Raw genomic sequence first — 15,477 nt, forward strand, 5'->3', positions numbered from 1 at the left:
ACATCCAGGACACAGCTTTTCAAGGTCAAAAAGCTGCTAAAACTCATCCAGCTGTTCTCCTTTTCAAAACATTCTAGGAGAAGGGAGGGAGCAAAGGTAAGCTATTACCCTTTGTGATGTTCTCAGTTTGTTAAACTAGATTCACCATTGTATCTGGCCCCCTTTTTAGACTTCTTTATTCTCTCTAGGCTTCCAATTTAAGTCAGTGACTGAAGGGAGCAAAATGCTAGTTTTACAGCACTGACAGGAGAGCTTAGTTCAGTAAATTTGTCATTTAAAATCATCCTATGCCCCCAGACTTGGGGCTTGAATCCAGTCTGAATAAGATGCTTGAACTTTCTGAGATTATCATGCTGTGGGATGGAAAGGTTTTCTCAAATTCATTGCATTGTACATGTAAGAAGAATGAGATAGAGGTGTTTTGTTGGAATGACTCTTTCTGGCAATGTACTTCTTATCTGATTCATATGTACAGTGTATTTCCTCTGCCTGCAAAATTGAGTTGTATCCATGCAGCTAATTTGATTTCCAACTATCTTGTAAAACCAAGCATTACTTTTCTTCCTCTTTTCTCATTAACTGAACTTGATATATAATTGTTGATATTTTCTATGTGGTGGCTACATGCCCTTAATGATAGGGTTATGACACTAGCTCAGTTGGATTTAATGTAATACTCACAGTCAGTGGCTTTCATTTTTTCATCAGAAGCACAGTGAAAAAAAAAGATGTTCCCCCATTTGGCACAATAAAACCTGATATGCACATTGCAGTCACTGACAGAGAGCACTGCAAAGCCTGACCCCTTGACCTCACTTCTGTAGGTACAGAGGACTTTTGGACTCAAGAAAATGGTGTACATTTGCTCCACTGTGTGGAACAGGCTTATCCCCTGGGGCTCCACAGGAACACCTGCTTTTTTCTGGGCCAGAACCAGATCAGAATTATGTGTCCTCCGGTATACAGAATCAGAGAATCAGGTTGGAAAAGATGTCTAAGTTCATCGGGTTCAACCATTAACCCACCACCACCAGTGTTCATCACTAAACCATGTCCCCAGGTGCTACATCCATGCATTTCTGAACTCTTCCAGGGATGGTGTCTTGGTTTGAAAGACAGATGTCTGCTAAGGAAGGCAGAAGCCTCCCTTGGAATGGCAGATGTAACCCCTTTCCCTCTGAGTTATTATAATTTTGAAATCAAGGGCTTTTAGGCAAAGATGTGGGAAATAAGAATAACAGTTCTTTAGTATTATATATATAACCAGTCAAACAAAGAACAATAACTATGGTAGTTAACTATGGTAGCAAACAATCACAAACCCAGTCCCAGCCTTCTCAGCTGTCAGGCCCTTTCCCCTCGGGTGCAGTTCCGCTCGCAGCCGGCAGGGGCGCTGGCGGCTCCCGGTGAGCAGGGCAGGTGCGATGGTTCCCCCGCGGCTGCAGGGGGCGCTCTGGAGCGAGCTCGGGAAACACGTGGCACCGGTGGTCTGGGGTCCCGGGGAAGGATGGAACAAAGGCTTCACAAACCCCTAGCCGGACCCTTGGGAAAAGCAGGCTGGAACAGCAGGCTGGAACAGTGGGCTGGAACGGCAGGCTGGAGCGGCAGGCACAAGCACAAATCCCGGGTGTCAGATGCGATGTATCCAAGCGGGGAACCCCCCGGAGGTCTGGGCAGGCAGGGCGAGCACGGCTACAACGTAGCAAAGGCTCGAAGCAACGGCGGGGCAGGGCGGCCACAGCCCGACCTCCAGCGGGGCAGGGGAAGTGGCTTTGGGATCCTGGTGTTGTTTCCAGCAGAAAGAAAAGTGGCCGAAAAACAATCAGCAGTTCCTCTCTCTCTGAACGCGGAGACCCAACTGCCCACACACCCAGGTGAAACAAACGGAGAAGGCAGGTCTTTTGTTTTCTCTTAAGCAGCCAGCGATTTGTATCTTAGTAACAGTTTGGGGGAAAATGCCTTTAGCAGAAAAAAAACTAGACCTCTTAAAACCCCAACATTATCCACCCCGAATTTTTTCCCATACTAACATGTTACATGAAACTTAACCCTTTGAACCATATAAATACATGCATCACCTGAATTATATACATATATACATGCTGATACTGATAGAAGTACAGAGCCATGGGTAGTTCACCCTAAAACAAGGTCCCCTTGAGGTATGCATCAGGTCTCTCCATCCTTTTGCATCACCCACCAGGTGCAACCTGGTCCCTGAGCAAAAACAACCCCACGGATGGGTTTGTCTTTGCTTGAGGCAGAATTAACCCAAACAGTTTTTCCAAGCATACCTCTCATGTGCACCACTGGAACCTTATCCCCATCTGTTGTTTGTAGGGGCTCGGATTGGGGAGGGCCTGCTCGGCTGGTGGAGCCTCAGGTGTTAACTAACCAGGTGGCTCTTGCTAAATGCACCTCTGAGTTTTTGAAAGTCCCCCCTCAGTGCCTTCAAGGTGGTTTTAAGCAGTCCATTACATCTCTCAACCTTCCCAGCTGCTGGTGCATGGTAAGGGATGTGGTATACCCACTCAATGCCATGTTCTCTAGCCCAGGTGTTTAAAAGGCTATTCTTGAAATGAGTCCTATTGTCAGACTAGATTCTCTCAGGGGTACCATGCCTCCAAAGGACTTGTTTTTCAAGGCCCAGGATGGTGTTATGGGCAGTAGCATGAGGCACAGGGTAGGTCTCAGGCCATCCTGTGGTGGCTTCTACCATTGTGAGCACATAGCACTTGCCTTGGCAGGTTTGAGGCAGTGTGATGTAATCAATCTGCCAGGCCTCCCCATACTTGTATTTGGACCACCGCCCACCATACCACAGGGGCTTCACCCGCTTGGCCTGCTTGATCGCAGCGCATGTCTCACAGTCATGGATAACCTGGGAGATACTGTCCATAGTTAGATCCACCCCTCGATCTCATGCCCACCTATAGGTGGCATCTCTGCCCTGATGGCCTGAGGCATCATGGGCCCATTGAGCTAGGAACAACTCTCCTTTGTGTTGCCAATCCAAGTCTATCTGGGACACCTCTATTTTTGCAGCCTGATCTACCTGTTCGTTGTTATGATACTCTTCATTAGCCTGGCTCTTGGGGACATGACCATCTACATGACGGACCTTCACGGATAGCTTCTCTACCCGAGTGGCAATACCTTTCCACTCCTCAGCAGCCCAGATTGGTTTTCCTCTGCGCTGCCAGTTTGCCTTCTTCCACCTTTCCAGCCAACCCCACAGAGCATTGGCTACCATCCATGAATCGGTGTAGAGGTAGAGCTTTGGCCACTTCTCTCTTTCGGCTATGTCCAGAGCTAATTGAACAGCTTTGAGTTCAGTAAATTGGCTCGATCCACCTTCTCCTTCAGTAGCCTGTGCAACTTGTCGTGTGGGGCTCCATACAGCAGCTTTCCATTTCCAGCTAGTGCCTACAATTCGGCAGGAACCATCAGTGAAGAGGGCATATTGTCTTTCACTCTCTGGTAGCTCGTTATATGGTGGGGCTTCTTTGGCATGTGTCACCTGCTCCTCTTCTTCTCAGAAGATAACCCAAAAGTCTCACCTTCCGGCCAGTTTGTGATTATTTCCAAGATCCCAGGGCGACTTGGGTTTCCAATTCGGGCGCGCTGCGTGATGAGGGCGATCCATTTGCTCCAAGTAGTGTCGGTGGCATGGTGCGTGGAAGGAATCTTTCCTTTGAACATCCACCCCAGCACCGGTAGTCGGGGTGCCAGGAGGAGTTGTGCCTCTGTGCCAATTACTTCTGAGGCAGCTTGGACTCCTTCATAAGCTGCCAGGATTTCTTTCTCTGTGGGAGTGTAGTTGGCTTCAGACCCTCTGTAGCTTCGGCTCCAGAATCCCAGTGGTCGGCCCCGAGTCTCACCAGGCACCTTCTGCCAAAGGCTCCAGGACAGACCATTGTTCCTGGCTGCAGAGTAGAGCACGTTCTTCACCTCTGGTCCCATCCTGACTGGGCCAAGGGCTACCGCATGAGCAATTTCCTGCTTGATGTGGGCAAAGGCTTGCTGCTGTTCTGGGCCCCAGTGGAAATCATTCTTCTTGCAGGTAACCAGGTAGAGAGGACTCACGATCTGGCTGCACTCGGGAATGTGCATCCTCCAGAAACCTATGGCGCCTAGGAAAGCTTGTGTTTCCTTCTTGTTGGTCGGTGGAGACATTGCTGTGATCTTATTGATGACCTCGGTGGGAATCTGACGTCATCCATCTTGCCACTTTACTCCCAGGAACTGGATCTCTCGAGCAGGTCCCTTGACTTTGCTCTTCTTGATGGCAAAACTAGCTTCCAGTAGAATTTGGATTATTCTCTCTCCTTTCTCAAACACTTCGGTTGCGGTGTTCCCCCACACAATGATGTCATCAATGTACTGCAGATGTTCTGGGGCCTCACCCTTTTCCAGTGTAGCCTGGGTCAGTCCACGGCAGATGGTGGGACTGTGCTTCCACCCCTGGGGCAGTCGATTCCAGGTGTACTGCACACCCCTCCAGGTGAAGGCAAACTTTGCTGTCAGAGGAATGGAGAAAAATGCATTGGCAACGTCAATAGTGGCGTACCACTTCGCTGCTTTGGACTCCAGCTTGTACTGCAGCTCCAACATGTCCAGCACAGCAGCGCTCAATGGTGGAGTCACTTCATTCAAGGCACGATAGTCCACAGTCAATCTCCATTCCCTGTCAGACTTGTGCACAGGCGAGACGGGGCTGTTGAAGGGTGAGTGGGTCTTGCTGACCACCCCTTGTCTCTCCAGCTTACGGATCATCTTGTGGATGGGGATCACAGCATCTCGATTTGTCCGATACTGCCGGCGGTGCGCTGTTGAGGTGGCAATTGGCACTCGTTGCTCTTCCACTTTCAGGAGCCCAACTGCAGAAGGATTTTCTGATTGTCCAGGCAGGGTGTTCAATTGCCTAATGCCCTCTGCCTCCACAGCAGCAATCCCAAATGCCCACCTGAGTCCTTTTGGGTCTTTGTAATAGCCATTCCGGAGGAAGTCTATGCCCAGAATACACAGGGCCTCTGGGCCAGTCACAATCGGATACTTTTGCCACTCCTTCCCAGTCAGGCTCACCTCAGCTTCCAACAGGGTCAACTGCTGTGATCCCCCGGTCACCCCAGCGATGGATACAGGTTCTGCCCCCACATGTCCCGATGGCATTAAAGTACACTGTGCCCCAGTATCAACCAATGCATCATATTTTTGTGGCTCTGATGTGCCAGGCCATCGGATCCACACCGTCCAGAAAACCCGGTTCTCCCGTGTCTCTTCCTGGCTAGAAGCAGGGCCCCTCTAGCCCTGGTTATCATTCTTTCCCTGGGCGTACATGCTCGAGGTACCTTCAAGGGGATCCAACATATCATCCTCCCTTCTGTAATACCTGGCAGCTCGGTCACGGGAGGCTGAGGCTACTTTCACGTTAGCGGAACCCCCTCGGTTAGTGCCTCCCTCCTTGAGTTCACGCACCCGCGCTGCCAGGACAGAGGTGGGTTTCCCATCCCACCTTCTCATGTCTTCCCCATGCTCGCACAGAAAAAACCACAGCTCAGCTCGTGGGGTGTACCCTCTCTCTCTGGCAGGGGGACGACGGGCTCTGACTTGAGGGCCTGTGACTCGCACTGGTGCCACACTGACCTTCCTCATCTCCTCCCTCATCTCCTCCCTCATTTCCTTCCTCATCTCCTTCATCTCCTCTTTGAGGTCCTGGACCACAGCAGAGAGATGAGCTTTCAGCAGGCCATTGACCATACTGTCATAATTCCTGAGCTTGTTGGCGACAGAGCCCACTGTTTCTCGGTTATTTTCAGCATCAATCGTTGCAATGAAGGTGGTGTATTGTGGTGGCCCTAGCTTTGCCAGGTTCCACATCATCTGTCCTGTGCACCTGACCTTATCGGGGTCATTATCATGCTATCCATCCCTCCCAAAGAGTACCTCTAGTACTGCCACCACCTCTCTTAGCTGCTGGATCCCTTCCTCGAGTGTCTTCCACTGCATTCTATGACGGTACTCCTGCATTCTTTCTTTGTGAATGAATCTTTCTCTCACACTCGTTAAGAGCCGCTCCCAGAGAGAAAGGGGCCCTGGCTCCCTCAAAAATATCTGATCCACACCTGGTTCCTGGGTCAACGATCCCAGATACCTTGCCTCACCACTATCCAGTTGCACACCTGTGCCCATAAGGTCCCAAACCTGAAGCAGACAGGTTGTATAAGGCTCACGCCCCCTTCACACAATGTCTTTTTGCATACTACGGAGACTGTCGTACGATGGGGATTCAGTGATGATTTCCGGCTCTGGCTCTCCTGCTGGTTGTGAGGGCCCTGGTTCCCCATCATCATTAACTGGTCGTACTGATTTGGTCTTATACTTCCTCCTTTGCACAGGGGCGACTGCTGCTGGCTGTGGTTGTCCTTGTGGTTCAGCTGGAACCTGGATGGTTGTAACATCCGTGGGTTCCACTGCTGCACTATCGGACTCATCCTCTTTGGGACAGGGAGAGGGTTTTTCACTAGCTGAGGAGGTGTATTCCCTTAGCACTTGGCATATCCCCTGGCGCACCTGGCCCATCTCCTGGCACATCTCCTGCATCCCTTTCACCAGTACCCCCACCCAGTTCGGGTAGTCCATTTCTGAGGTGGGCTGTTGGGCAGTATCAGGCTGTGGGGCAGGGTCTCTAGTGTCTGGGGCTGTGTCAGGCTCTGGGGCTGAATCAGGCTCTGGGGTAGGATCTCTAGTGTCTGGGACCGTGTCAGGTTCTGGGGCAGGATCAGGCTCTGAGGTAGGAAGTCTACTTTCTGGGGCCATGTCAGGTTCTGGGGCAGGATCAGGCTCTGGGGTAGGATCTCTAGTCTCTGGGGCTGGTGTCTGGGTAGTTATCCAAGCCAATCTCAACTTATCCTTGAGTGCTAAATAGAGTAGGTCTACGAGCACCAGATGGTTAGTACTCAGAGGGAATCTAAACCCTTCAAAAATTGGTGGGATGGGCCCAAAGAACTGGTTGAGGGGTTGTGAGAAAACTTCCCCTGGTGTCATTTCCTCACAGAAGGTACCATTTTTAACATAACCCCAAAAAACATGCACTTAGTGTGTGATAACCCTTTATCCATGTACCTGCATTCCGGAGGAAGTTAAAAACCCATGAATTCCTCACCTTCTCGACCCATAGCGCAAACTGGATAACAGCAATGGTAGCCTTAGTCAGAGGACCCATGTTTAGGTAAGGAGCTGCAAAGGGGAAGAATATAGCCACAACCACCTGCCACCCGAACCAGGGTAAACTAGACCACACAGGGCTGCTTAGCAAGGTTCCTATATCCAGCACACAAAATTAAGTTATCCAGGAACTGATATTCCTTTTTCACCTCTCTCTCTTAATGCCCTCAGGCCCCATGGTTGGGCGCCAAGAGATGGTGATTTCATCACTTCACTGGCCAGCCTGTTCCAGTACCCGATCCCTCTTCCAGTGAGGCATTTTTTCTAATAACAAATCTAAACCTTTCTTGGCACAACTTAAGACCATTTCTTCTCATCCTACTACCTCTTACTCAGAAGAAGAAGACCGACTCCAGCCTGTTTATAGCCTCCTGTCAGGGAATTGTAGAGAGAGAGAAAGCCCCCCTGAGCCTCCTTTTCTCCAGGCTGAGCTCCCCCAGCTCCCTCAGCCCCTCCTTGTGCTCCACCCCTTCCACACCTCTGTTGTCCTTCTCTGGACATTCTCCAGCACCTAACCTAACACATGGGTTGTCACATTTTGTCACATAACAATTTGTGCAAAAAAAGGCATAAAAATATAAAAGCAGAGGTTGCATTTTAAAATGTATCAGTTACTACTATGTTCAGTACTAGAGCAAGGGTATATATATGAATGAAATTTGACTCATAACGTTGAACAAAGCCTGGTTAATGAGTCAGAGGCAAAATTCATAACATAATTGCAAAACAAATGTGCTATTATTTGCTGTTCATTTAGACAAACCCTTCCTGAATAAACGAGTATTTACACATTCAAGTCTCTGTGTCTAATTGTGTTTGTGCATGTAGTTACATATTGCAATTACTGTTCGTTGATGCTATGCATGCATTTTTTAAAATCTAACTTCATAAATTCACATCTAGCTTTATTGCCTCACAGATATATCTGAAGCTTGTATGTGTATATATAAATATTTTTTCTATTTTTTTCCAAATAACTACTTTTAACTAAAGGTGTCACAGTCACACCCACCAATTATGTCCTGGTTTGTCTTCTAGAAAGGATCATATAGTGAATGAATAAACCAAGAGAAAATTCAGACTGTCCATTGCACAAGGAAGTGAAGTACAGGATATTCACGTGGAAAATGAGAAAGAGGCTGAACCTTAAAAGTTTGAGGTAGGTTTTAGTAGTAGTTGGGGTTTTTCCTTGACTAATGGTAATTCATTAAATTCTGATCTTGAAATGACCCTTAGTCCTACTACACAAAACAATATGTTCAGGCATTTCATGAGGGAGTGAAAAAAAAGCACCATTCTCCCCTTTAAAAGGTCTTTTTTGATGGCCTCACAATGGAATTGTAAGCAGTACATAACGAATCCTCATCCTAAAAATTGGCCTTTATCCCCCAAGTTAATAGCATTGGATTTTGATTTTAAAATGCAGATGACTTTAGATTTACAATAAAGGACTGTATAGAATGCTATCTGGAGTACAAAATACAAAATTAGAATTAAAATTGACCTGATAAGGTATAGTAAGGCACAGCACTCTTTAAAATGGCTTTAGTCAGGATACATTAAACTGTTGAAAATATGCTTTAATTCCACTACTTTAAAAAGTAATCAAGTCCATAAAATACAGGTAAAGGAGGAGATAACTGATCTGGAATCTGAAAGACTGAAAAGTGACCAGCAACCAGAACAAGACATGGAATTCTTAACTAGAAAAAGAAGTATTAAAATGTGAAAAGTGCAGACTCTGGACAGGCCCAAACAAAAAAAGTCTTTATGCCAAGTTGTAGCGGATGAAAATGGTGTCACCAAAATCTTCTTTCTCTTCTTATGTACGACAATAATAATATATATATGTATCCAATAAATTTTAGTATTTGTGGACTCTTTTGAAAGCTATCAGTCCTTGATGGCAGATCTACGTGAACAAAAATCTGAATTTCTGTTCACATTGTTTGTATGGTTGAAGAAGGAAAATTTCAAGGGATAAGTGTCGCAATGACCGCTGCTGTCCACTGCCCAAGGCAGCTCCAGCAGTGTGCGGCAGGAGTGGGGAGCAGCTGGAGGCACGGAGCTTTAAGGCCGCTCATCTGAAGCCTCTGCTCTACGCAGGGGAGCACAGGCTCCAGGCACTGTGGCAGTCAGCAGCCCTCGATGAAGGGAAAGATAAAAAGTAGCGGGGAGGCTTGCCATGGGAGGTAATCAGGGTTTACTTAACAGGATCCACAGTGAACAAGCAACAGTTGCAGTGCTGCTACACTTAATAAAGGGGGGTTGAACAGGAGGAGTAACCCAACTAGGGACCAATAGGCAGATTAGGAGGGAGGGATGCTGGAGGGAAAGACTCACATATGGTCCAATAGTCTTGGTGGGTGGAGGGAGAGGGGTCACATGCACCAATGAGGCATCGAGGTTTAGGGGATTTCCAAGAGGGGAGGTACTCGAGGGGGCAGGGTCTCGGGGGATTGATGGGGACCATATAGGGGTAATTAGGGAGGGCTTTGGTGATAGGCACAGAACAGTCCAGAACTCCGGGAGGGGTTTGGGCGATTGGCAGGGAAGGTGCCAGAACAAGAGGAGGGGATAACCATATTGGGAGCACCGGGGGAGCGGCTTGGATCTGGGACAGACCAACTGGGAGTAGAAGTGGGGAAGGTAGGGATGAACCATTAGGGTACAAAGAACATACAAAATACAATAAAAACATCGCATCACCACAGAAAAGAGTTAATTTCTTGCCACCTATCACTTCCCCTTTTGTGACTGAAAATCTTTAATTTGGGTTTGGAAATCTTCATTCAGTCATATTTTGCTCCTGGAAAGACCTATTTTTTTTTTTTTTTTTTTACTTTTTAAAAACTTAAAAAAACCCCAAAAACCAAAACCAAAACACCCCAACCAAACAAAAAAAAAACCCCAAAAAACAATAAACCTTTTTTTTTCCTCAGCATGAGCACACCGGTGGGGCTATTTGGATTACTGTGTGAAAATTCCTTGATCTCTTTCCAGAATCAAGTTGTAAAGAATAGTGAGAAAGAAAATCAGTAGAGATAGGGGAAGTTTCTGTGACATGCTTCGTGGTACTAGGGTGAGACCAGCCAACATTACAAAATCACTGAAAAAAACACTAGCAAGTAACTTCTTTGATCCCTTTCCATCAGGATATGTGCAATCTAGACTACTACAACCACATACAGTCACTGTTCTAAAGCACCTGTTACCATAACATTGGGGTAGATGTTACAGTACTTATCAAAACAGATATGAAATAAATTTCAGAAATGCATCTCACTACACAGGATTCCAAATCACTTTATGGAATCATTTTAAATGAGTCTAGAAATACAGAGGAAGCCTGCTGGTGCATGGGAAATTACCTTTTCAGTGTTCAGCAACACACAGATCCTAATACTAGAGAAACCACTTTTTAGGTTCTTTTACAGAGGTCTGAAGACAATGTATCTCAGAGGAAGTCAGGAAAGGAAAGCTATGGAGGAAACTGTGATGGGGAAATGGGCAGCACAGGGACAGACAGACATACTCACTGTGTTAGCCCCTAATTTTTGGTGTCCGCAGGAGAAGGAAAGTCAAGCACTGCAGCAACCACTGCCTGTAACAGTGCTTGGCAAATATTTTTGTAGCCACGGAATGTACAACATTCAACAGATTTTTTATTATGGCTAAATCCAAGATATAGATTCCCAAAAGCCTTCCCGGTGACTAGTTAAGCCTGCAGACACCTCCTTGTCCACTAACTAGGATACCATAGTAGTTGTCCACTGAGCCAACACAGAAGTCTTTTCTTAGTGAGCAGCATGGTGTTTAATCTCCTGCAGGATTCAGAAATCAAATTTTTCCTTTCCTATAATATCTGCAAAGACTGATCAAATGAATACACTTAGAGCATATAGTCAGGTGAGATTTCATGCTGAACACAGGGGAGAGGAAGAAGAAACGTGTTGTGCATTTTCCTTATTTTTTACTTAGAACCTGGTATCTATAGGTTTCACCCAAAGGATAAGAAAGTGAGCTTAAAATCCTCCTATTGTTTGTTTAAAGCAGGAATTTGTTTCTAGGAGCATGCACTTCTAAAGTCTGAGATAAACTTCTTACCATTTTTTCTATCAAAGCCTTCTTGCAGCCCTTTCCTTCTTAGGAGGTGAAACTTAAGCCCATCTCTCTAGGATTCCCTGCCAAGAGTTTAGATAATAGAGACTGCAAGCATCTCTGGATTAACACAATTTTAGCACTTGTATCGAGAAGATTATAGTGTGGACAATAGCACTTAGGGTTAGGTGTGGTGAAGCTGTGCCTAGTTCTCTTATGTGGATCAAGTCACTGAGATGATTACTTCAGTCCTCCCTTGTTAAAAATCCAACTGGTATCTCCAAAACTTATACAACAGTTTGTAGTAGGAAATATAGAACAATGTTTCCAATATAAATTAGAGTTGGAGAGGAAATACAAAATAAAACGGCTTAGGACATGGTGGTGAACACAACTGTTTATGCTTAAGTTTTGTATCTTGATGATTGTGAGAACTGGGATGAATTCAGCATGTCATATCCTCTAAAAAGACAGAGCTGTCACAGTAGCCTAAGACCCGATTTTCTTCTGTTTAAGATGGAGAATGCAGTCAGCTCCAGCATGGCCCACTTCTGCTTAGCTCTGGGTTTGGTGTCCTCAGAGAACAGCAGGACCATAAGGACACATCCCAATCTTTTCTTGTCTGTAATCTGTAATGCTGGCAAGGCAGTGAATTCTGTAACCTAGATAGGAAGGCTGCCTAGGATAGACATCAATTGCAATGGCAAGGTTTTGTGATAGACGTTGTACTGGAAATGTCTCTGTGCTGCAAGACACACTAAAATCTAGTAATGGAAAATCACAGGTTTCTGGTTACCAGCATCACTGTCTGAGTTCAAGCCAGAGTCCTACAGATGTGAGGCTTTGTTTCTAACTACCCATCACCTCACTGTCTCAAAGGAAATCTTTGGGTGAAGAAATAGACAGAAATAATAAGAGACTTCATTGCTCCGGTCTTAATATATCAAGAAAATAAGTTTGTCAAGGATGTTTAAACAGAAGAGTTTCTATCGCTGAAATATTGTCAGGGTAAATTGCATCATTAGCAACTAATTAACAATGGAATATTGACAGTTCAGTAAGTGGAAGTACTGTGTGACCCACCTATCATTTTGTAAGGCTGCTTTTGGCAAGCAGAGTCAGCTAGAAGTTAATACTATGCATGGGCAATGAAAAGAAAAAAAATTACGAACAGGGAAATCCTATTGTGTTTCTTTATGACAGCTCATTTTGTACATTTAAAGAGAAGCTCCTTTAGAAAAGAAAGTGTATCAATGTGCATAGATGCTGATTCTGCTATACAACAGTTTTTTTGGTATAAAAGGGCTGAGATCTACTTGGACTGGTGCTTTGAAGTTCATTCTTTTAGCAATCATAATCCCAGAAAGAAAATGAACATTATTTTGAATCTCAGCATAGTGAGAGATCACACATTTCCCTTTTTTTATATTTTACAATAGAAAAGGCAAGGAGAATATATCACAGTATCCCCTTTGATACTTTTCACATTATACTTTTTTTCCTCACTAGTGGAAGAAAACCCATATATTTTATGATATAGCAGGCACATGAGTAGAGAGAGCCAGGAATATAAGGGGGAACGTGGAAGGGGACTGGTGCTCTCAAACATCGTTTAAACACTTTGTACTTTATCTAGTCCTCATCAAACCCACCATATTACAATCTAAAAAATACTATGGTCTTCTCAAAGAATATGTAGTATCAGAAGAGGAAATTTTTCCCAGTTTGTGTCTACATTCCCTGCCAGAAAACAGATGGAAGACTTGCACTGTGCAGGGTAAGGAATGTACCCAAGCTGAAACTGTGAACAATGCTTGCTTGCATTTATAATGGCAAGGTGGAACAGATGGTGACAACTGAGTTGAATGTGAACAGTCCATTGAAATAGCCTAAATTGTCAAGCTATTCCTGTATAGAAAGCAGTGTAGGCCCCATTCAAACAAATTGAAAGTAGCCTTCACGTTATTGAATCAGCTGGAATTGCCTTACATTGTGAGTTACACTGGCCTGACAGGGTTCTACAGAGTATAAGCTGTTTCATTTTAGTAGCTATGAATGCTCCAAAGCCAGGAAAAAACTCTCAAAAGTTAACAAAAAACCCATTACCATTCTATTCTCTGACTCATTTTGTTGTAGACAAACTTCTGGGCAGATATCTAATGAGATTAACAGGATTAACAAAAACGTAGTGTCTTCAGTTTTAAACCCAAGGACAGACTGTTCTTATCAATAGGCTCCAGATCTTCAAGGCAAGACCAGATCAAAATAAGCTCCATCAAAAATACTGTTTTCCACTTTTGTTAATGTAATGTGTTTACACTCAGCATTTTAAAAGCAGGTCCTGAATGGCTTTTTGTAGGCATGCTGTGCAGAATGAGAATAGCCTGCTTGATTTTTGTGTGGCAGATTAAGCTTTCAGCAGCTCTGTGCAATACTGAAGAAGCACAGGAGGCACTGATGACTGCACACCTCTGTGTAAGGGATGTGGACTCTCCTATACACAGCAAGAATGGTACTTGCCAGACCAGTGTGCATGAACAAAAACCTGAATTGAGCAGAGATATCTGAGATAGCCCCCAAAGATGAAAGAGAGGCTGCAGATTAAATCCTACCCATGAAAGTAAGGAGGGCTTTGAGGTAGAAGGAGTTACTGGGAGGTAACTTGCTGCTGATGTACTAAAGTAGCTGTTTTTGTGATTAACTTCCATGTGCATGCTCATTTCCTGTGATAAAGTTGGTGAATGCAAAGTAGTTTATTTCTTTTTCATGCCATTCTGATCAGGGGTATGAGCATTTAATTTTTCTGTGTCCCACAGTAGCTATTTCTGTGCTTGTGCCATTTTACTGTCTTGGAGTCCTCTCCTGAACAGGTGAGGTGTATCAGTGGCTCCCATCCCTCCTCAGAAATGAGACTGGAGTGAAGGAGGCAGCCAGTGTTACTCCTCCACTCACATGGCACAATACTTATCTGATCTTTTGATATCCCTTTCTTACCTGGTCAGGAGCAGAGATTGGAACCAAGTGGTCCAATACTAAAAGTGAATGTTCCAACCGTGATGTTACACATAATTTTGAGCAGAGGTCCTTTTGAGCATCTACTTTAGAAATAACTCTATTGAGTATTAAACCAAGTAGCCATTGGAAGCTCATGACAACTTCCAGAGCCAGTGAAGTAACTTCTGTTTTCACCTGCAGATTATTTGTGAACAGATAAAAAATCTCAAATATTTATTTAATCCCTCTTTAACTAGGAATTGTACATCTCTTTCTTGCATGTGGAACTGAGAATTTATAAGGTGAAAAGAAGGGATGAGTTAGAGATTGCTCTGTTAGAGCTTTTCTTTCCTGTATTGATAAGGGAATGCTGAATATGTGCAAAAATACACTAAGGTTTTAATTAAGGTGGAAAACTTCTCCTAAATTACTGATTAAAAGGAATGAACAAGTATGTTGGCATATTCAGCTATTTGCTAATTGCAGATAATTAATCCTTCATAATGGCTAACAAAGTCTAACATTACTCTGTAAATAATGTATAGCATATTCTTAAGGAATTGTAAGGACATATAAATATTGCATACTGCATTCATTTAGCCTATTAAATTGCATTTAGCAGTGGTCAAAAGCTGAAACACATCATTTTGCATATTTTTTTAAGGATATAATGAATCTAATATTATTCCTCTTGACTCTTTTGACTCCAAGTTAAATGGAAGCAGGAGCAAGCCTCAGCTAAGTAGTCAATTGTTTAGTACTGTGTGCTTAGAAAAGGGTGAAATTCCTCCCACTGTTGACATTCATAGTTGGCTGTCTAGTCAATGCCATGAAGATTACCTGTTAACAACCCTTGTCTGAGCCTAAGCAGTTATAAAGGAAAACATTCCTGTATTTTGCATATAGATGTGTGTGTGTGCATGGGCGTGTGTGTAAATAAAATTATCTTGTCACTTTTATAATCTTGAATATGAAAATGACTGTGTTGCTCAACAGATAAGGTAAAATGCTCTTATAAAATTCCCACGCAGAGGTTTTGATAAGCTGTCTCTCAAGAATAAGCATACCTCTTTGACCCCTGGATTTAATAAACATACGGAAAACAGCAGTTTTCTAGCCTGTAGAATATTCTAAGACTGCATAAAGAAAAGTAAG

General features: G+C 44.5%; 1 long non-coding RNA gene across 1 annotated transcript in view; it reads left to right on the forward strand.

Annotated features, from left to right (window-relative positions):
- The window catches only part of LOC116445959, a 26,911-nt gene continuing 11,434 nt past the window's right edge, over positions 1-15,477 (forward strand). The window contains exons 1-2 of the long non-coding RNA XR_004240968.1: positions 1-96; positions 8,266-8,386. This is a non-coding gene — a long non-coding RNA (uncharacterized LOC116445959). The remainder of the gene's footprint in view (positions 97-8,265; positions 8,387-15,477) is intronic.

Source organism: Corvus moneduloides, chromosome 6, assembly GCF_009650955.1.
Source record: "Corvus moneduloides isolate bCorMon1 chromosome 6, bCorMon1.pri, whole genome shotgun sequence".
In the NCBI taxonomy this organism is placed as follows: domain Eukaryota; kingdom Metazoa; phylum Chordata; class Aves; order Passeriformes; family Corvidae; genus Corvus; species Corvus moneduloides.